At 39.4% G+C, this 23819-nt stretch overlaps 1 protein-coding gene and 1 long non-coding RNA gene across 5 annotated transcripts in view; one reads left to right on the top strand and one right to left on the bottom strand.

The window, feature by feature from the left end:
• Positions 1–23819, bottom strand: part of TAFA5 (TAFA chemokine like family member 5) — a 665983-nt gene that overhangs the window by 192727 nt on the left and 449437 nt on the right. The window lies entirely within an intron of this gene.
• LOC112545057 (uncharacterized) lies at positions 583–4061 on the top strand. Its single transcript, XR_003088460.2, has 3 exons — positions 583–988; positions 3382–3524; positions 3963–4061. It is a non-coding gene; the product is annotated as an uncharacterized LOC112545057 (long non-coding RNA).

Here is a 23819-nt window from a genome sequence, read left to right as displayed (position 1 = left end):
TTGAAAGACTGAATGGAACAAATTTTGCAGTAACCTTGATATGGTTGTGCATCCTTATTCCTGGATGTTCCTTTAAAAAAAAAAAGTACTGAACATGGTGGTTGTAATGGAGACGTGTGCGAAATAACCTGAAATACACAGAGCAACGCATGATAGTATTTATTCTATCAAATACAGTGTTTGCTCTCAGGTATCAGATTTAGATAGCATGGACATGAGAGGTCATAAAAAAAACTACAAAACAACTGACTAAATGACTTTGAAGTCAGGTGATCCAATCTACCAGCAATTTAAAAAAAATAAAAGGAAAAATGGAATTCCTTTATAAAATGCTCAAGTTATATTTTATGATCATACTAAAGAGCAACCACAGTGACAGCACATGGAGGATAATACATGGTTGCAAAACTAAATTCCAGACTGCAATTCAGCTGAGGTCTGATGATCTCATAAAGCACAAGTCAAACAATTCCTGAATGACAATGAATAACTAACTGAATTCCAGCTTCTCTGCTCCAGCTAGAATCAGAATGCAATGTACAACAGCAGAACAAGATTCTTAATTCTGTATTTTACAATCTGCTGGTGAATAATGTCAAAAAGCTAAAATGGCAGCAGTTACTGACTGTGAATTTTAAATTGATAATTAAACCAAGGAAAGGCTGCTATACAAAAATAGGAGATGTAAAAGGTTAATGAAGCTGTAATAAAGATGGAGAGTTGGCTGTGCATCTTAGAGTGACTTGGAAAAAGAAAAGGAGGTTGATGAAAACTGTTCAGACTGAACTTTAATATTAAGCAACATGTTCTACCACTGAGCCAAAAACATAGCCCAAGCAAGGATATTTTTATGGGTGCTGTAGGTGGGGGAACTCAAGCTGCTATGAATTCCAACATCCTTTTTGAATCACTCAGATCAGTAAAGGACCACATGCACATTTACTGGACGATGATGAACGCCTTCTATGTCAACAAATGCTCTTACCAGGTATGAATTTCCCATGCTAAAACTTTTGCAAAATCCTCTTTCTAATTATAAGGATGACAAAAGTAGACTTTGTCTATTGCCACATATTTGTTAAGTGATGACAGTGTGCTCAGTGCTGTACATGGCACAAAATTAACAACAATATTCTACATGAATTAATTCAACTCCACAGGATCATTAGTATTCAAGGCAAGCAATTAAAAGTGCACTGCAGCTGTCCTGCTTCCCAGCTCACTCTCTTCTGCCCTCACTTCATGGAAAGTGAGTGGTGGGATTTAAGCTGAAGCCATTAGTCTCACACCAGAGTAAGACATGATACCATGCAGAGGGAGCTATTGGAAGGAACTGTGCCTTGGGGTTAGGGAACAGAATACATTACTTGCTCTCTTTCCTGTTTCTGGACACTTTATCTGGCTGATTAGTAGGAGGCATATCCAAATCTCACATTTATTGTCTCATGGTTCAAAGAGGTGTAAGAAAGGAGGCTATCAGGCAAAGTCTGTGTGCGCTCCATGTCAGATGCACAATAATAATGGTTAGGGGCTATGTAACAGGTTTTCATTAACAAAATAAAGATGGGGGCTGATCCCTATATTCCTAGCCATGTTTATAGTCCTTACCCCACTTCTAGGACTCTACAATCAAATAGACTTTTACATGGTCAACCTCCAGCCTCCTCTTGTCTGCCTATCTGTCCGTATGCACACACATATTTATGCATGCCTGACTCTGTCCTACTATACACCCACACAGAAAGGACCTGTAAGGTAGAGCCCTATGCAGGACAAGTTTAGGGCCTAGCTACAGGAATGGGATCCCACAGGCTCCAAAGGACCCACTGCCATAATAACAAACAAGAGTGAGTAAGAGCAGGATTAAAGTGAACTCCTATGCAGGGCTCTCCCCTCAGTGCTCATAAGAATTTAGTTAAGAATGGTTTGGTGGGCACTTAGAGATGATTCCATACATACACAGCCAGGAAAATAACCATAAAAATATATCTTTCTGTCAAAAAAATGTCTCTCTGATTTTCTCTCTTCCTCCCCCCTTTTCATGCCACTTTCTTTAGATTGCAAATTTCATGTGTTTCCTAACATCTTTGTACAGCATTTAGCACAATGGGTCCTGGGCACCTTTGAATGCTACTATCATCTGTCATATTACTATTACATTATTATGTAATTCTGTGCTGCTGCTATTGCGCCCAACACAGAGATTTCAACAACAGGCCTAGAGAAGAAAGGGGGGGGTGATTGGGTGGTTGGCCTATACTGGCAAAAGCTCAGAGTTTTTCAATCTCCAAATTAAAGGGGCACCATCTCAGAACACTTGAAAGACCTCCCACATGTGCAGTGATGATGAGATTCCTAAAACACATCTGGATACAATTCAGCAAACATAGCCTGGAACTGATGTATGGGCCCAAAACCTGGAAGATGGTCAAGCTATGCTCAGAGCAGTTTGGTGTATGTAAGTCATCTGTGCACATCCCACCCATTCTGGGAATGTTCAGTCTCCCAACTGCTCCCTAATACATATTAGAACAGCCTCAAGGTGACTTCTACCTAAACCTGTTGCCAGTAATCTTTGGGGGAGTGGAGTATTCCAACCACTAGGAACTGACCTAGAATAGAGATGCATGTGCATTTTCTACTTTTCTTAGTCATGCTCCTGCATCACAAGATGGGATAGCTAGTGATGCTTGAGCCATTGCACTGATTCTCCACCAGCAAAAGGCTCCCTTCATTATTTAATAGTAAACATTATAGTTGCATCCAAAGGTCCCATGCAGAATCAGGATCAATTGTGCAAGCAGCTGTACAAAGATATTAGAAAACATCTGCCCTAATGTAAATGCACGACTTTCCAGTGTCTGAGATGTCTATGTCTTTAGGCCTGGCTTGCACTGCTGGAGGGAAAAATACCCTTAATATAACCTCATGGCTTTTTTGTCACTAATTCCGTAATTATTGACGGTCTCTCATTGGTAGGGAAAAGTGGAAAAGCAGTGAAAGTTACTGGGAAAGGTTAAGGAAATGGGAGTTCTGGGGTAAAGCATTGAAACAGATCAAGATAAAATGTACTTTACTAGACTTGGATGGTGATGCTCTACTGATGTAAATAAAGACTTTTAAAAATGGAATTCAAAAGGCCTTGAGAATCCAATGAATGTTGCTTTGAAAATCCTATGCTGTATCACAATAACTAGATATGTATAAAATCTCTTAGATCATCAAATGCATCCTTCTTTGCAAAGGGAGATATATAGTCCATAGAAAAAGGCTATGATCTTCATGTTGCATGCATTCTAGAGGAAACTGAAACAGGAGACAGTAAAATATATTTTGCCTGATGGACTAGAGATTTATTTAGATATCTTTGACATTTCTTAGTATCACAGGTTATTTGCAGAAAGGCCAAGAGGAGTCCAAATGAAGCCACAACCATTCCTGTTTTTTTTTCATTGTGACATGCTTGATGGAAGGATATGTCATTTACAACTAGGACATCTTCTCAGCAAGATTGTTTCCAGATAGTAAGTTCTGAACATCTCAGAAATAGTCTCTTTGTACTTAGAACTTGCTACCTGGCGAGATGTATTGGCATTATACGTTTATAATTGTACCGCTATAGTAATACTACTATATCTCTTCACATAGACATTCTTATTGGGAATAACAGTCCATTTTTTCAGGGTAGATTATGTTCCTTAAACTAAAAAAAAGGCTACTGTTATTCCAAATAATACTGGTAAAGTAATAACAGTAAATTTCCCCATGTAGACAACCCCTTAGTGTTATTCTGGCCAATATAAAAAGAATCAAATGACTCAATGTGAAGCAGCAAATTTCCCCAGGTTTCCATATTTCCAAGTCAGAATGGCCATTCAAGGGGTGAAGCAGTCACAGCAGGATGCCCAAGTAGGCACCTCCAGGGCATCCTTGATAAAGCCATATTTTTATCTCTATTTTAGATGCCTCTGAGATCTCTGTACCTTGCCTGCATCTCTGCCTTTATGTTACAGCCTTTCCATGGATATTTATAGAAAATTGAACAAAGAAATAAAGCTAAACAAATTACACAAACATGGATGGTATGAAGCAATTCTTGAAGGTTTTTTTGTGTGTAGTTTTCACAGTGCCAATATTAGCCGAGAGTATCATTTAAAATAAAACTCTTATTTAAAACGCCAAATTCAAATGCTTTTATAGAACACAGAACAGAATTAAGTAAGTCACTTTAAAACTTCTAACGGGAGATAGATTTAATGCTACATGCATGTTTATTTTAAACTTAGGTATTTTCCATTTTGCACAATCTTATGGACAAATACTTATCTGAGCTTGGAACAGCATTTCTGGGGGTGGCAGTAACCATATCTGTCAATCATTATATCACTGCTGGACTGTTACAGTACTCAACATTAAATCCAAATGCTCTAGGTTTTATGTAGCACTAAACAATTAAGCACAGCCAGCTATAAAGAAACAGACTGCAGTTTCCTGTAAGGCACACTGGGCCAGAGCCTCAGCTGGTACAAATCAGTGTAATTCCACTTATTCCAAAAGGAGATAAGACTTACACCTGCTGAGGATTTGTCCTCTGCTTCTTTAGGAAAAAGATACTATCCAAGATTTTTATCTGCATACCCTGAAATGAATATGCACTTAAAAAAGAAAATAAAAGAAATCAGCAATACATTATCCTCAGATCGGAAAGTGCCCAAAGCAAAGAAAGGATATTCCCTTTTTTTCCCCTAATGGCTCAAGGACAACATTGATGCTACATTGTCTGAAATTACTACTCAGAGTGTAAAATTGTTTCCATTTGTAAACAAACATCAATCTCATGTCCTATTAAAGTCACAATGGTTATTAAGTACATATCAAAGCTCTGGTGCATTCAAAAAGTGTTAATTGGAAGTCAATGGAAATACTGTAAGTAAAAATTAAACAGCACAGACAAATCTCTTCAATTCAACAAAGATACAGGAAAGAGGAATATTGCTGCACACAGTCAGGTTTCATCTAAATAAGACAAGGCAGCTTCATTTAATGGGAACAATCCTAATAATTACATTTCAGTGAAGCAACTACTGTGAAAATGTATTAATTTTCAAGATTCGGTTGTGTCATTAGATTGATTCATGTTTTGCTTACCACCACAACTACATATGTATAACAGTGTCAGAATGTACAGATTTATGGCTGCTACCATATTACCACTATGAAAACACTACAGATGTGTAATCACACTAGAATGAAGAAAAAACATTTTACAATTTGCTACCTGCTACAAATGTGGGAACACTCCCCCACACCTTTGATCATTTTCATTTGTCACATTTGTACAATATGAGATTGGCAGTTTAAAAATGAAGACAGATGAGTGGTTTACTTTTTTTAAAAAATTATGGAAATATAATTTTCTCCACATCTAGTTTCAGAATGATGGCTAAAGGCTATTTGCTTAAGTGAGTGGTGAGTACTAGGAAGGGTAGATAATCACATTTAGTGCAGGTACTGTATATATTTATAAAATTATCCTAAAATGCCTCTAGTTTTACGTAAAGACACAGAAAATTTACTCCCTTTTTATAAAGAAATAAGCTGCAAAGATATTGAAAAAAAAATCAGGTTTCTGACAACATTAAATTACTAAATGTATTTGCAAGCAGAGGTAATATTTTTGCTACCAATACATTGGCTACATGTAGTCAAGAAAGAACAATGCAAATTTGTAATCGTATGCTGCGGCATTCCAATTTGATAAAAAGTAATTATATTTGCAATAAACAGTTTTAAACTGCTGAAATAAATAAGTTTAAGTGTAGATGAAACTAGAAATAGCAATAATCCCACCAGAACGAATCCTGCTGTCTGTAGACATGAAACAAACCCACCATGACAATTATCCTGTTTTCAGAGAGAGAGACTAAATCCAAGATTGTATGAGCATCAGGTCAAGGCAGAAACTCACTGGCAGGAAAAGCAAACCTGTGAAACACTGAACTAACAATATCCACGCTTTATCAAGAGTGAAATCTCAGGCCCTTTGATGTCATTGGGAAAGCTCTAATTGGCTTCAGTGGGGCCAGAATTTCACTTCAGGTGTTTTGTAAAAATAGAAGTTCTTAAATTTGCAATAGTGATAGAAATGTAGCCGTGTTAGTCTGGCCTTTGGTATATATGGCCTTTGGAATATATGGCTGTGACTATTTTCTTCCACTATTTGATCTGAGGAAGTGGGTCTGGCCCACGAAAGCTCATCATCTAATAAACCATCTTGTTAGTCTTTAAAGTGCTACATAGTCCTGTATTTTGTTTTAAATTTGCAACTCTGTTAATCTGGCACTTTAAAAACAAACATTGTTGAATTTTACTTATAATCTCAACATCCCTTTCACTTGATGGTCTTTTGTTAATTTTCTCCTCCTGCAATCTTAGGGGAGAAAAATATGTTCACCTGATCATCTATTTCTGAATTTGCAAACCAAAAGAAATCATTTTGTTTAAAGTCATAGGTGCATATGGAGGTTAATCCATAGAAGTACCTCCACAACAATTATATTTTAATTCTTCCTGATTTAGTATAGATCTAATTTATCCGATCACTATTATAACTAGCATTACTCGTCCCATTGCGACAGTAGACATACACTCAGGTTGGCCTGGCTCAGGAAGCAAAAGCAGACCTGGCTGCCATCTTGCCTGTGTAGGCACCTGCTGCTGCCATAGCGTCCCCACTGCTTCACCCCCATCTCACACTGTCTGCATGCACCATGCACTCACACCCACTAGAGAGCTCTGTGGGGCCGCTGGAGTCCATCATTCAGATGCCAACAGGCTGGATCCTGGCCAGCCCGCCTGGACCCACCAGCTGGATTCCCTGCACTCCTGGCAAAGTGTAACCTCCATTCCACACTCAGCTCATGAGCTGCTAACTTATTTCCTGTTTGGAGCCACCTCTGGCTGCCACGTGGGAGTGACTATTACAATAAATAAACCCCGGTACAGACACTGGAGACAGAGCTCTGCCCCAGTGGGATCAGCCCTGCACTGCTTGGGGCGAGAGGGAGAGAGGAACTGGGAGCTGCCCTGGTTGGAGAGCTAGAGGGAGATCCACTGGCTGGGAGCGTGGGACACTGTGGGGACCTTGTCCTGGTGAGAGAATGGGGAGCTGAGGGTGGGGCAGGGAGTTACCCTGGCTGAAAGCAGGGAGCGCCATGCCTTCACTCAACCAACAATACATGCCAGTACAGTTATATGATGAAAGGGTTTGGATAATATGCCAGATCTTGATAACATATTCAAATGCATTAACACAGTTCAGCTCTTAAAAATATGTTCAGTGTTTATATACATCAATTTGTTATGGATAAAAATGATCTCGATATTATCTACAGATACTGAAACAATGGTGTTAAAATGTAGACTTCGGGCTGCCTTTTATCAGGCACTCTGAAAATTAAACCCTACCGCTTTATTTTCTGGTTGCTGTATTTCATTTTTAAATTAGTGTTATATTAGAAAACACCTTGCAACCATATCTTCTAATTTATCACACCACGGATTATCTGCAGAAGCTAATCTTCTAAGTGACATATTTGGTTCAGTGCTATACAGAGGGTGCTTGTAATGAGAATCAATGTAGCAAGCAAAGCAGGTTTATAATAGAATAGCTTCAAATTGAGAATACAATCAATGCCAAGCAGTCAAGAACAATTGTCAATGATGGACACTAGATCTTACAATGCTTGTTGAATGCTACGATTTGTATATGTGGTGAGAATTACAGAACCATTATCAGAGAAAATTAATTCTTTCTTTGATATGAAACTGGGATGGGGGAAGTAAAACAAGTCTAACTTATCTAATTCCCTCTTTTTTAGCATCAGACAAGGCTCAATGGAATCAGACAATAACATTTCTTTGGATAAGCCTTCCAAAGCATGACTGTTTATTTGATTATTATGATGGCACTTGTCCTTCATATATATTCTATCCCGCCATTGAACCCAACACAATCCTGCTCAATTAGTATGGAGCATCCTCTTGTTTCCAGCTCCCCCATCCTGCTACACTATCACCAAATTCATCAGCTGTCTAGGTTGATCCCATAGTGGAGATCCAGTGATTCCCATTTTCCCCTGTCCTGATCCAGTGTTCATGCTCAGTCCAGGTATCTTCATGTATTGCTGATATTCTAAACCCACCAAGGGCGTTATCATTTCTGGCCTTTCTAGCTGTTTAATATTGTGAGGGAAAAACATAAGACAGAAATAGGATCTTATATCTTAAAGCGCACACGCACACACACAATTAATTTAAAGAAAGCTAATCAAATATAGAGCTTGTTTACAAGGAGGCATAAATCATAATCCTTGAGGCTGATGGTATATCAAGGTTCAGTCACTATTGCTATTATTTTATCTATGTTAGGTATGCCTCTGGAACACAATACTGTAGTATCTGTGTTATCGCACAATCTTTAATGAATTTATGTTCACAACACCCCTGACATAGGGTATGTCTACACTACCCCGCTAGTTCAAACTAGCGGGGTAATGTATGCATACCGCACTTGCTAATGAAGCCCGGGATTTGAATTTCCCAGGCTTCATTAGCATAAGCGGGGAGCCGCCATTTTTAAATCCCCGCTGCTTCGAACCCCGTGCAGCGCGGCTACACGGGGCTCGAACTAGGTAGTTCGGACTAGGCTCCTATTCCGAACTACCGTTACTCCTCGTGAAATGAGGTGTACCGGTAGTTCGGAATAGGCACCCTAGTCCGAACTACCTAGTTCGAGCCCCGTGTAGCTGCGCTGCAGGGGTTCGAAGCAGCGGGGATTTAAAAATGGCGGCTCCCCGCTTATGCTAATGAAGCCTGGGAAAATCAAATCCCGGGCTTCATTAGCAAGTGCGGTATGCATACATTACCCCGCTAGTTCGAACTAGCGGGGTAGTGTAGACATACCCATAGTGAAGTGTTGTCATCCCCATCTGTCAAATGGGGAGCTGAGATACAAAATACTCAGCCTCACACAGCAAGTCTGAGCGGAGCAGAGATTCGAACCAGTGTTTCTCACGTCCTAAATCACTGACTTAAGCACTGAACCATTAAAAGACAGACAAGAGAGAAGAACTGCATTTCATCTAGCAAATTAGAAAGATTCAGTGAATGTATCAATGTTCATATAAATTGCAAGTTTCAGGTATTCTGAAGCTATAACTCGGGCGGGGGCAGAGGGAGAGGAGGAGGGCAAAAAGAGCCAGGTTTTGAAATCAAATTTGATATCAATTAGTTTGTTTTTTTGAAAGAAATGTACTTTATTGCTTCAAAATTTAAAAAAAAAACACATGCTCTCCTAACAAAATGGAAACTAAATTTGCAGTCACTTACATCTATCTCTCTTACATCTGTTACTGCTTTGTGTAAGCTTAATTACATACAATATGAAACAGTCAAGTTATGACTGACTATCTGAAAGTTCCTATTATCCACTGAATGTAAAAGGCTGAATCTAAAGCTCATTGGAATCAATGGACCACCAAGGCTTTGGATCCAGCTCTATATGCCTAGCTACATCAGAATTTTCACTTCTGTGCCAAATTGTATATAGTTTAATGACTCACGTAACAATGTATTATTTATCTGCTCCCTAAAAAAGTCCTGCATCCTAATTGGTCCATACTAAATGCTAGTAAGATATACTTAATGGACTTTATTATTATTAAAGTTTTTAGGGAGTCTTGATTTAACTCTGTGCTCTGATCCTTTGCAAAGGAGTCAACTTGTGCACATAAAAGCAGCAAAGAATGTTTGCAAAGAGGAGAAGCATGGTCAATATTCCTAGTTTAGTCTACCTTATTATGGTGGCATGTTGAACCCATCTCAGATAATATAGCATATATCATTCTGATATAGGAACTGAATTCTTACTAGCACTAAAATCATTATAGTGGGTAGCACTGGCATTTCAGGAAGAATTGGGTAACTTTTTACTGTACAATAGATTTTATATTAAATATGCAGATTTAACTGTGAGACAAAATACACAATGCCTCTACAGCACTTCCCTCTCCCATTAGGTGACCTACTTATTATTACTATTTAATTTTGATACCAAGGAGTCATATATTCAACTATTTCACAGCTTGTCTTATTGGACGCCTACTTCAGCTTCACATCTGGCTTAAAATAATCCCCTTTCACTTAACAATTAAGTTTGTGATGTCAGCCTATTAGGCAAAAACAAATAAACAAACAGCAACAGCAACAACAACATCAAAACCACAGAAGCAAACAATCCACCAGCTCTCACAATTTAGCCACTTTCTTAGTCTTTTCTGGCAAAGTCCTTGCATAAATAGGTAGGGATACTCTTCCTCTCTGATCCATACAGATCTTGTCAGCATGGTTTCAGCTCTCATTCCAAGCATGAAACTGTCATTGCTATGACTAGCATTTGTATACATGCAATGAAAGAAGAATTCAAAGGTTAGAGACAAAGTTTGCATCTCTTGAAACATAACCTATTTAAAGAGGTTGCCTGGGAGGTTGCCATCTGCACCAATATGTCAGAATAAAGTTCAACACCAATTCAAAAGGATACATCATATATGGAAGGTGATGTTGTAGAAAATCCTAGGTGATTTTAGACTTCAGAGAATGTCATAATTCCCCAGAAAGAAATGTCTGTTTATGGAGTCACGGAATTGTTCCGGTTTGGATAACATTTTCAATCATCATGATTACTTCATGTGACCTAAATAGCACGTTCTGCCTTCATAACTAGTAGCTAATATAGACTGATATGAACACTCACTTCAACACAAGCTGAACTCCAATCAGAAGCATCCTCTTCATCTCACTCATCTTGATTCACCCTCAGACTCACTTTGAGGACTGCAGTCTATAGCAGTCCTTGACAAGGATTAAAAGCAAAAAGGAAGCTGGTAAAGAAATACATTTACAAACATTAAACATTGTGTACACGCACAAAGGTGGTTCTCAGGATCTGGGCTGCAGGCTACTTGTGGAAGAATCAGCACACAGCTGCAACCCTCAGTGCCATATTGGCAGTACAGGCAGTCCCCGACTTACGTGGATCCGACTTACGTCGGATCCCTAGATACGAACGGGGTGAGGCAACTCCCTCACATGCGCAGCAGCATTCCCAGGGCTCACTCACCTGGGTCCTAGGATCCTCCTCCTCCTCGGGCTGGCTCCGACTGGGGTCCTGCAGAGCTGCCGGGCAGAGGAAAAGTGCCTCCCCACGCCCGCTGCCCCCCCCCACCCCCTGCCAGTAACAGGCTGCCCCCTCCCCTGAGCAACAGGCTGCCGAACAGACAAAAGCAGCCTCTCTGCCCCTCCTCCCCTCTATACATGCCGGGCTCCCGGAGCGCAGCAGCGTCCCCGGGGCTCGCTCACCTGGGTCCTAGAATCCACCTCCTCCTCCTCTTCGGCCGGCTCCAACTGGCCTCTGCCTGCAGCAGCTGGCCACAGGGACAGGGATCCCGCAGAGCTGCCGGGCAGAGGAAAAGTGCCTCCCCACGCCCGCTGCCCCCCCCCCCCCGGCCTCGCATCCTGCACGCCTCCCCCCTCCCCCCCTGCCAGCAACAGGCTGCCCCCTCCCCTGAGCAACAGGCTGCCGAACAGCAGACAAAAGCAGCCTCTCCGCCCCTCCTCCCCCTATACATGCTGGGCTCCCTGGGCAAACAAAGACTCCACCAAAACAAACAAAGTGCTGGCCTCATTGTGTTAGCAAAAAAAGGACCCTCCTCCTAGAACCCTGGGTGGTGTGTGGAAATAAAGCTATTAGCTCAAAGCATGGTGCAGAGCTGTTTGGTATTTGATGAGTTACTCCTTTAGTCCTGAGTTTGTCACAGGGACAGAAATAGATGTGAAATTTTCTGAACAGGGGAACAGACAGCAAAACAAACATTAGAGGGGAGTTAACCTTTCCCTATGCTATCCAAAACTAAAAAAAATGTTTGGCTAGAGTTTCCCCTACAATATGTACCAGTTCCGACTTACATACAAATTCAACTTAAGAACAAACCTACAGTCCCTATCTTGTACGTAACCCGGGGACTGCCTGTATATATATTGTATGTATGTGGGTCACATAACATCTAGGCCTGGTCTACAGTAGATCAGGTAGGTCGATTTAAGGTATACAACTCTAGTTACCTAAAATGCATAGCTGGAATTGGCTTACCTTAAACTGAGCGGTGATGGCATCCACACAGCGGGAGGCCAACAGGAGCATACACTCCCGTTGGCTTCCCTTACTCCTTCCAGAAAAAGGAGAACTGGATGCCGGTGTGGACTGCCATCGACATTCGATTTGTGGGTCTACATTAGACCCACTAAATTGAATGCTAGAAGACTGACTTCTGGAGGGTTGATCTTCTCCTTAGTGTAGACTTGTTCCTAGAGAGCTCTGTATGTGACCCACAATGGTAAATAAGCTGAGAACCATAGTCTCAGCTTAAAGAACCCCCCTGCCTGAAAAGCAAAACTTAAATTGTCTGGCTGCTTTGACAAGATAAAAATGTGTCACCTGTTATTTTTAGTATTTCAGGAAGATGGATAATAAACGGTGACTTGAAACTATTTGTATAAATTCCTTATCTAGAATGAAAATGAAGCCTTTTTCCTCCATTGTTCTGCCACCCCTTAACTCCTTTTACTGTCACCCCCATGAAAAAATTCTGAAAACCGACATTCAGCTATAATAACTGTAACTCTGGTAGGAGAATTCTGATTTTCCTCCTTTTTTTCTCTCCCTACTCAAATCAAGATAATCCCTTGATTTATATCATGTATGTTGAAGAATAAACAGGTTTGAGCCCAGGGTTTTCATGAACAAAGTTGTACCTGCCATGACTTTTCCATGCATGAGACTGAGTTGGAGTGCTGCTTGGTATGATGATAGACTACCATACTGTATCACCATATTCTATGTGATGAAATCTGAGACTAGCAGACTCTTCCCATTTGGATACCATATTAAGGTCTACTCGCTTTAACTCTGGCTCGGGTGCGATGACTTCAAATGAATCAGAGAGGTAAGATTAGAACCATGGCCCACCAGTGCTAAGAACAAAGCCTTTTGCTGCCTGAGCTAATAAAGAGATCATTTAGCTGGAAGCAGGGTCCTTGGTTTTGTTTCTTTTAACAAATAATTAGCGATCAACATCATGCACTTATCCATACACACAAAGCTACTATGTTGTACCGTTGACTGTTAGGGCTTATTATGCTTGTAGATTTTTAATGTATTGTTTTGTAAATCAAGGCACCCAGCAGCTTCACCCATGGCCATACATACAGATTCAAATGTATTATTATATTACTCTATTATTCATGAATTTGCCCCTTAATTTAATTATGTTTGCTAGTCATTAAATAGGACCTGAATACATTAAAATGAATAAAAGGAGCTATTCAGTACCGGAGTGCTCAGTAATAGACTGATGGATATAGTGCTACAGAACTCCATGGTGCTGACATGGATAGAAGCTGACAGAGTTAGTTAAGTGAGTATGTTCAGTATTCCTGGGGGAAGAGGTGTATGTCTGCTTTACTCTATGACATGCTATGTAAGAATGGGTCATGCATGCAAAGTGAAATTAAAAACATTTGTACCTTCTTTCTTTCTCTTGAGAATATAGACAAAACACTATTTTATAAGTCTCTGAGGAAAAGGACTGGAAACTATGAACTTGGTCCTGCCATTCCTGTGGGAATGTGCGTATTATGATTGTTTGCTGAAAAATTTCTAATGTTGCTATGGCCATTTTACTTCCACTAGTGGCAGCAATGCTGTGAGAACGTGTGAACACTCAACCACCAGGATTGTGAAGAATCATATCATCCAATCTTGCTCAGAGAAAGCCTGGAAAGCATCTTGTCTACATCAGCACCTCCACTGCTGCTTTCATTACTGGAGTTGAACCAGTGGTAACATAGTGGGAAATCTGAAAGGAGGGGATCTAATCTAGACAAGTTGTATGGGAACAGTCACACTGAAAAGGACTTCTAAATGGACTACTGGGTCGGTCAATTTGCAGGCTTGTCAAAAGTACCTAAATGACTTAAGAACACAAGTACCATTCACTTGCAATGGGATTTTTGCTCCTAAATCAATTATGTATTTTAAAAAAATGTAGCTATGAGCCAGACATGGAGGATGGATGTATTTGACTCTCCAAAATGCTCTTTACCCACAATGTTTTCTTAGAGAGCAACAAGAATTATTACTATTTTATTTAAAATTGTTTTTGCTCTAATTTTCTTTGAAATAAATCTATGTAGTAAAGCGTTGCAACTGTACATAAAGTGGCATCACTGCTCAATAGGGATTAATTTAGGTTCAAATATGGTTTAATACATCATATCTGAACCAAGTTCTATCATTATATCTGGTCCTTAAACACGGCCCACATTGTCTATGATGTAACTCTGGTAATTAGCATTAAGTATACAGATGAGAGGTAAAACCAGAATGAATTTCAATTTAATAACAGCATTCAAAATGGTAGGTGCCTGACATTATAGTCAATGCTTATGGCCTATGAACTCCACATTAACATTTCTGGCTGTAAATAGCATTGTAAAAGTTGCAACAAGAACAATAAGTTCCCATCATTCTGATATTTTTGAAGTACTATAATATGCATTAATGAAATGTAGTCTCTTTCATTCTGAATTATTGACTTTCCAGTAATGTGACAAAAAAAATGAGGATTATGCTTTACAATATACAAAAATTTGGCTAAAACGTTTCCTCAAAATTCAGCAGTGAACTACATACCTATTGTAGACATCCATCTAATACTTTCCAGATGTAAAGTAAACGCAAGTAATGAATTACAACTGCTTCCAAGTTATGGTCTAAAGTAAGTGCTGATCACTACTAATACAATGGTAGGTACATTAATGGATGCTGCCAATATTCTCTGAGCACCTGCAAGTACATTAAAATGACTTTGCAATGCATCATTCCTGCCTACCATGTAATTAAGTTACACTTTGCAGTATATAATTTCATTAAAATGGATTAGCACAAATATCAATGCTCAAGCAAATGCAGACTTGCAAAATGTGTAAGTAAGTCAATAAAATAAATACAGTGTTCTGGTAACAGGAGAGATCAAATACCAGAAGGTGTCACTTCAATATCGTCATTCAATGGCCAAGAATAGTGGGGTAACTGACATTTATTTTGTAGCACAGCACATCTATATATGGGCTGCCCCCTCATGGTAAGCCCCCACCATACTGACATAGAGTGAACTACATTTTGCAACTTTACTGTGCTTTATTCCATGTATGAACACCGATTGCTGGGAATGACACATTACATAAAGGCAAAGGTGAAAAAGAGCACTATGCAAAATGAATTAGCCAATGGGAGTAACTCACAAATAGACTAGCAGTCAGTCCATTGCAACAGACCACAGAGTCAGCAAGGATGTTGTCACATCAATAGTCAGGAAGAAAAAGAGATTTGGGGGGAAGATAAAAGAAACCCTGACTACCTACTTGGTGAAAAATTGTATTTTTAAAATTAGTGCAGTTTTCATAAAAGCCTTGGCCATGTACCATTCAATATCAGAATATTAATTTAGTCCCAAATTCTGTGGTCTTTACTCTTTATACCCCTCCACCCCTAGCATGTTAATCATTGGAGTTTGCCTGAGTAATCACTGAGTAACACATAGTAGTGGGTTAGATAAGGACCTCTGCATTTGGCTTATTCTAGGATATGGAATAATTTCTTTCTTTAAAATTCAAATACATGACTCTGAAGTTATCCCCTTTGGAAAATGAATGAAAATTCTCCTACATGCACAGTTCACTGTGTGTTCTTTCATAGTAAGGCTGACAGAAAATGGTGAAGGAAATAAAAAACTGAATACAAATTGATGTCATATTTTCGCCATATTTTCACAGCCATTGCAATAAAGGCATTGCCATAAACTAATCAAGAAAAGGTAAGAGGTTTGATTTACTGACCTTTTGTTTATTATTGTAGTTAATGTCATGGCAATATATATAAAACGCAAAGCCAAAAATGCTGAATAAAGTAACATGCTATTAGTTCCCCTAGAAAACAATATGTAGGCTCATCTTTAAATATTTTTATATTCAAATATTAATATCTATATTTTCAGTCTGCAATTAACAAAGGAATGAGAATTAACCTTCTCTGGCTCAGTCATGTTTTCAGATTAGTGTTGTTGGAGTAGGGGACCACACAGCAAGTGTAAAAAATGAGGATTTGTTTATAAAATAAATCTCCTAATATCAGGATGAGCCCAATACCATCACAGCATCTGGAGTCAAAGAATGAAGCTTTTTCATGTCATACAGAAAAGTTGAAGGTAACACGTTTATCAATAAAAACAGAATAAACTCTCAGAGGGCTGGGGACTATCATAAACAAAAATATGCATTTCCAGCATCAAACCTTAAGATTTTGTAGATTAACACCAAAATTTGTTCAAAGAAAAATGGCTCAAACCTAACTGCAAAGACATAACGATTTATAGCTAGAGCCCTGCAAATCTGCAGATATTTGCTCTATATCCATAGGTATCTCCATCTACATCCACAGATGCAGATATCCGCAGCTCATGTTTGCAATAGAGATGCGGATGCAGATTCAAATTTTGCATCCACGCTGGGATCTATTTATAGCATCATTCCACTACAGAATAAAATGGCTTACAATGCTGTACAGAGATGGTTAACAAACAAAAAATAAATAAAACACAGCAAACTGATATACTTTGAAACCTTTTGAAAGCAACACATTGTTCAATGTAAGAATTCCACAAGGTTTGATTTTCCAAAGCACTTTTACCTGCACAGTAATTTTGAAAACCAGGCCAATAATGCATAGGTTTCATAGATTAACGCGTCTCAGATAAAGGATTCATTTTGGGGAAAAAAGCAATGTACAAGTAAAACTTTAAAAAATGCCTACACCCAGTTTGCATTAACATGTGAAGGTAACAGGAGTTAGGCTTTTAAGTGAAAGACTTGTATATGAAGTGAGATATAAAAATCATTTTCTGAAAAAAGATTTACTTGAATTTATCCTAACTAACCTAGGGTCAGATTCTAGTACCCTTACTAATACTGTGTAGTACCTTTCCTGTTAAATAAGGGCCACTTGTGAAATAAGGTGCTATTTCTCGATTATGTTTATAGAAGATTACAATTTAGAGACAATTCTCTTAAGGGACAGTATTATGAACACAGCAATTTAGAGATGTGCCCTGGAGGCAGAGATTGGATACCCCACATGGCTGCGAGGGTGCTGCTGGGGAAGTCTTAGTAGCTCCTTCCACTTCAACCTCTATCAGCCTCTGCCAGCCTCAGTAGACAGGAGCTTTAAGTCTGGGAGGAAGTGAGTGAAAGGGGGTCAGAGACCAGGAGGGAAGAGAGGCTTAGGTCAAGGTAGGAGCCTGCCACTCTGTTGCTGACAAGGCCTGCATTAAGCTGAGCCATTGTAAACATCCTGTATATAGTAGGAAATTGGTGGTGGTGGAAAAGGGACACAAATAAAGAGCACAGGTGTTGCATCAGCCTGGAGTGTCCCTGAGTGTGTGTAGAGTGGGGCCAATGGGCTGAATACACAGGGCCACGGTGTGCTCCCTATCCTAACCCCATAGAGCAATATATCACAGAATTTAAAAAAATCAGGAAAACCTGTGTCTTTGTTACCTGACCGAGACTCAGACCAGAGAAAGAATCATCTGTGGTATTAAAAAGACAATATGTTAAAAGACTGCTCTGTCAAGGAGACTTACCTTTAGAAAAAGCGTGCCAAATATGCAAGACAGCAGAACTGTGAAAGCAGAAGCCAAAGAGTCAAATTCACCAAAAGGGGCTATCCATGTACTTAGTGCAAAAGACTATAGCCAGAATAGGTCAAATCAAAGAATGGAACCACTCCATTTGAAAGTTAGTGTGAAGACCTGGTACAATCACATGGAAGGTGAGGATCACAATTTGGTCCCCAATACTGTGGTGCCTGTGAGAAATTGTCATAAATGTGGGGAAAGTAATTGTTTTACAAAACAGTGCAGATCCCACATGCAGAAAAATCAAGTATATTTGATTAAAGACAATTTGGTTGAGTGGCACTGGAATCTAGTTACCCTGATCACAGTGACTGTGTATGACAATTATTCCACTGAAACTAGACACAGGAACTCAGGTTAATATTCTGTCTGAACATTATGAGATCATGAGAGACTGATAAGACCAAACAAAACTAGGATCAACAAAAATAAAAGTAATTGGTTATTCTGGAACAAATATACTAGTAAAGGGGAGGTGAATTGCTAACATCAGTCATAAAAACACCATGTACAGCTTCCCATTAATGGTGGTGCCAAAGGAGGTGACACCAATTATAGGGCAGGTTGCATGTGAAAATTCAATCAGGTAAAACAAGTGCTCTCAGTACATGATTATGCTGACCCTGTCTATGAAGCACTCTTTCAGGAATCCCATGACCTGTTTCAAAGGTTACGTTGCATGCCGGGTGGACATACAGTCTGAATAAATATTCAGGCCCCTCCAGTTATGTATCAGTGTAGACGGTACCATTTGCTCTGTGTGATAAAATCAAGGCTAAGCTTGCAAGGATGGAAGCAATACAAAAAATTCAGAAGTCAACAGAATGGTTGAGCTTCTTTGTCATTGTGGAGAAAAGTGTTGGCCAGCTATGCATATTCTTACATTAGTGAAACCTTAGCATGACCTTATAAAGAGAGCATTTCAGATTATCAACCAGAGAAGAGATTATGACTCACTTAGTAAATGCTCAATATTTCAGTAAATTGGATGCACACTCAGGTTTTTAGCAGTTTAAAATTAACAGAAGAAAGCTGAAAGCTATTCACGTTTAATATCCCATTTGGAAGACACAGAATGTTATGCTTGTCCTTTGGCATAGCTTCAGCACCAGAAATGTACCACAAAAACAAGCACATGCTCTATGAACATATGAATGTGTTGACACCTCAGTGGACATCCTCATCTGGGGTTCAATAAAAGAGGAGCATGATTGTAGACTTCAGGAAGTCCTGGATGCAACTGGAGCTGCAAACCTCAAACTAAATAGGGAGAAATGTGTTTTAGGGGTTACAGAACTGACTTGCATTATTTCCAATAAAGGTGTAAAACTTAATAAGAGAAAGATTTCAGCCACTGAAATGATGCCACATCTCCAGTCAAAGAAAGATGCCCACCTCTTCCTGGGAATGATTACTTATTTTGGAGAATTCATACCTAACCTATCTTCCCAAAAAGTGGCTTCAAGAAACTCCTAAGCTTTGTCTACACTGCAGGGTTTTTGTGCAAGAAGCTTTTTTGTGGAAGAACTCTTCTGCAAAAACTTCTTGCGCAAAAGCGTGTCCATACCTCAAAGCACATCACTTTTGCGATGTGCTTTTGCCCAAGAGAGCGTCCATACTGCATGGATGATGTTGCGCAAGAAGGCTCTGATTGCCATTAACAGAATGGCCACCTGTGCTTTTTCTGATAGGCTCTTTTTGCACAAGAAACCCCTGCAGAGCATCCACACATACCTTTTTGCACAAGAGCTGTAGCGCAAAAAGGAGTTATTCCTCGTGGAAAGAGGAATAACTCTACCGGCAAAATCCCTCTGTCCTGTCAATTTACTGTTTTGTGGGGGTTTTTTGCACAAAAGTACACTTGAGGTGAGGATGCTCCATCATTTTTTGTGCAAAAACCTTGTAGTGTAGATGCAGCCCTAGAAAATAAAAATGAATGGTATTGGGGTGCAGAACAGAAGGACTCAGGGTAAGGTTTAAAAAACAACTGATATATAAACCACTGCTGAAATTCTATCCACCAGGAAGTCATATTAAAATTTCAGCAGATGTTTCATAGCTTGGGTAGGTGCAGTGATTTTACTGAAGGATGGATTGTTGACAATTAACGGCATGTGCATTCAAATCACTAAGGCAGAAATCAGATACGCACAGATTGAGAAGATACTTTTAGAAATATTGTTTGTCTTTGAGAGATTCAATGATTACATTTATGGACATACAGTGAAAGTTGAAATGCACCACAAGCCTTCTGATAGGGTTATTTAACAAACTGCTAAATAACTGTACCTTAAGGATTAAAAGAATGATGGTAAAGCTACAAAAGCATGGCTTGCTTGTAACCTACATGCCTGGTTAGCTCATGTTCACCGCAGATGCACTTTCCAGAATAGTGCCTCCCACAAAACAAGAGAAGACTTTAAAGACAGAGGTGAAAGCCTGTGTAGATCATATTCTAAAGTCAATTCTCATAGATAACAGGAAACTGAAACAAGAGAGAAAACGGAGGAAGGTGAACCACTGTGAATCCTTAAAGAAGTGATAATTAGAAGGCGGCCTGAAAAAAATAAGCAGTTACTTACTGTCCAAGTATAAGAGACTATTGGAACTGAACACACTAGCTTACTGTGATAGATGGGGTGATTTGCAAGGGCAGTGAGGCTGTAATTCCAATGAGTCTGGGAAAATAAATGTTACAGAAAATCCAAGAGGGTCATTTGGGAATTGAGAAGTGCAAACACAAGAAGTGCTGTATCACCTGTGGATCAATCACAACATTATTAAAATGTTGGGAAATGGTTTTTCATGCTTGCAATAAAAGCCATGCCAACAGGCATGGCACTAAGACCTCATCACGGTCCACAAAAGACCTAATGAGGAGGTCAGCACTAACTTATTTACCTGGCAATCAAACAATTATTTAATAGACACAGATTATTTTTTCTGTATCAAGAAATCCGCACACTGCATAGTGCTAATAGTAAGTCAGGAATAGCCAACAGAAGGGAATCTTTTCTAGACCCTGAATTCCCCGTGAAGTCTTTAGTGATAATAGGCCTCAGTTTTCCAGAGCATATATTACAAATTGGCTTAAAATTGGGATTTTTGTCACAAAATATCCAGTCCAAATTACCCCAAATCAAATGACTAGTAGAACAGTCTCTATTGTTAAAGTAAAGAATCTTATGAAAAAGTCTTTTGATAATGGCAGTGATTTATGAAAGGCATTGGTTTTCCAAAATCTCTCTCTTTCGAGGATCCCTCAAAAGGAGTAAGGTTTCCCTCCGGACACCTATAACTGATGAGAAATGAGGCCAGTTCTGGCAAGGAACACTCTCAGGCTGTGGCTGCATGTGATGTCTCTATCTCCATTGGCGCCGACACCAGCAGCGCCAATGCAGGCCCAGGCATGCTCCTTATATCATTCTCTCTGATCTTTTTCATAAAGACGATGCTTGATCTGAAAGTATCAAGCACCATTCTTCATGGTGGTCCTCAAGGTTTTTTTTCCCACTCAGCTGTTAATGGGAAGAAGGATCAGATCTAATTTAACAATTACTGATCACCTGTTGAAATCTCAAAACAATGCAACCACATGGAAGGTAAAAGAAAATCGGAAGTGGAAGCAGAAATATTATTTTGACAAAAAGGGTCAGTGATTGCCCATTTCTTATCCCAGGTGATAGAGTGTACTAGAGGAAACATACCTCTAATACGTGGGGCCAAAGGAGTGCCATTACGGAACTGCTACATTCAAGGTCTTACGTAGCTCACACAGAGCAGGAGGGGACACATTTAGATGTAACTGAAAGGATCTATGAGTAATCCCACAAAGTTCCAATGTTCTAACAGTACGTGTGAATTGTGCCATTTCTCAACTTACTGATCCCTCATCATCAACGCACAAACGAGAAACTGTCATGGAACAAGAGAGTAACTCAGACTGTAATGAAAAGCTGACACTGAGAAGATCAGAGTGGGAGATTAAATATCCTAAAAGACTCATAGAGACTTGCTAACCTGCCTGGAGAAGGGGTATTTTAGGAAAGTGAGTGGTAAAGATGCACACCAGAGTGATGTTCTGACAACGTCTCCTCAATAGGTGGTTGACACTTTGAGTTTATGGAAATATACTACCTGAGTTGAGAATTTAATGTGTGTGTTATTATATAGCTGTTAGGGAAGATATATAGCTATGTTAGTATAAGTTTATAATTTAGAGATGCTCCTTCATAAGGGACAGTATTATGATGTTGGAGAAGGAGCACAGTTTTTTTGTGCCCACCATTTTGATTTTTTCTTTGAGGCTGTTCTCAGACTCTCTGTCACTCAGTATTCCCTCTAATCTGTGTGGCAGCACAACTTCACAGGCAATTAATTAGCCCCACCCAGTCAGTCAGCAGTAGAGCTAAGGCAGTCCCATTCTTCAGGCATATTGCATCCACCTGTTATGCGCCTTCTTTGTTCTCATTCTACACGCACACAGTAATGAGTCAAGAATGGAAGAACTGAAGAAAAGGAGAAAAACAATCCTCCGCTCCTCCTACCTGGGCACCTACAACAGTGGCCAGCTAGCTTGTTTCCTCTTTGCTGTGTCTCCTGTTCCTGTGGCATCTTCCTAACTCATCTCCAATCATCAAGAGCATGGTGGTATTATCTTCTCCTTATTGTTTTGGCCCAGTTTGGTTATCTGTATTTTGGGCTCTGGCTTCATGTCACTGTTTTGTTTTTGACAACCAGTTTGTGTTTAGTTTGTCAGTTTATGGTGTCCTATTTTTTAGGCTCGGTATTTTGTTAAATAAAGCTGTTTGTTGGATCAGACACCCTGTATCCTTCATAACTGACCAATAATCAGTGATAAAGACACGGTACGGGTGGAGAGCCTAAGCTTGAGGCCCTCTTGAACCAGGTGCCCTTGCCCAACAATCAACGTAGGAATAAAATTGTAATGAAACAAACTGGGGAGCATTTCTGGTGAACTGCTTTACATCCATGTGGCCCCATCTCCACGGCACATCTTTCAATTCCTTTCTCATTCACTGGCTGGTTATTTAATGAACCTCAAGACTGTTACACTACACAACATGAGGAAGAGTATTAAAATCTGGCATTTAAATGTATAATTAGACAATTGAATAGGAATTACAAAAAGCCCTCAGACTTAAAAATAACTATTATCTCCAATTTATCAGGCCAGTATTACTACAGTATGGACAGCAGACACAAGAGACTAAGGCACAAACTGCAATTAAACAGGTCATTGTCAATGTTCCTTTCCACCACGGAAAATTACCCTTATGTAATAGAGAAGGTATTTAGTACCTAAAATGTAGACCCAGCATTTTCCTATACTCTGATGAGGAGGCAAAACTGCACAGCCATTAAATATAAGATTCTAAACTTTTCTCACTATTGCAGAAGAGCAACAACCTTGAGTTTGCCTCTTTTTATATTCTGCTTTCCCTCTTTTAATGATATAATAATTTTGGTTGAGGTTCATGCTCTAGTAATCGACATGACCACTCCTAAATCTTTGGGGATAATTCTATAAGCAGATTTTAGATTTACTAATTTTGTCAAAAGGCAGTTGATGTTAGTAAATTAAAAGACTGATTTATTTTAAATACTAAATTTTTAATAGATTAGGACTTAATATTGGTCCAGCTATGAGAATATAGTACCAAAAAGGGATAATCTCTTAGATGGATACAGAAATCAGGACTAAGGCAGAAAAGGGGACATACATTTACACTACAGCCACAATATTTGAATACAAAGTCCCCACTGTTATACCAACAAATTGCAGGTCGAACCTCTCTAGTCTGGCACTTTCAGGACCTGACTGGTGCTGTACCAGAGAATTTGCTGGACCAGGGGAGGTCAACATTGTCTAGCAGGATTACCTACACTTCCATTGCTTACTGGGCTCTTAGAAGACATATAAGT

Source organism: Pelodiscus sinensis, chromosome 1, assembly GCF_049634645.1.
Source record: "Pelodiscus sinensis isolate JC-2024 chromosome 1, ASM4963464v1, whole genome shotgun sequence".
In the NCBI taxonomy this organism is placed as follows: Eukaryota; Metazoa; Chordata; order Testudines; family Trionychidae; genus Pelodiscus; species Pelodiscus sinensis.
Note: the sequence above shows the minus strand (reverse complement) of the source record. Positions and strands in the feature narration are given on the sequence as shown.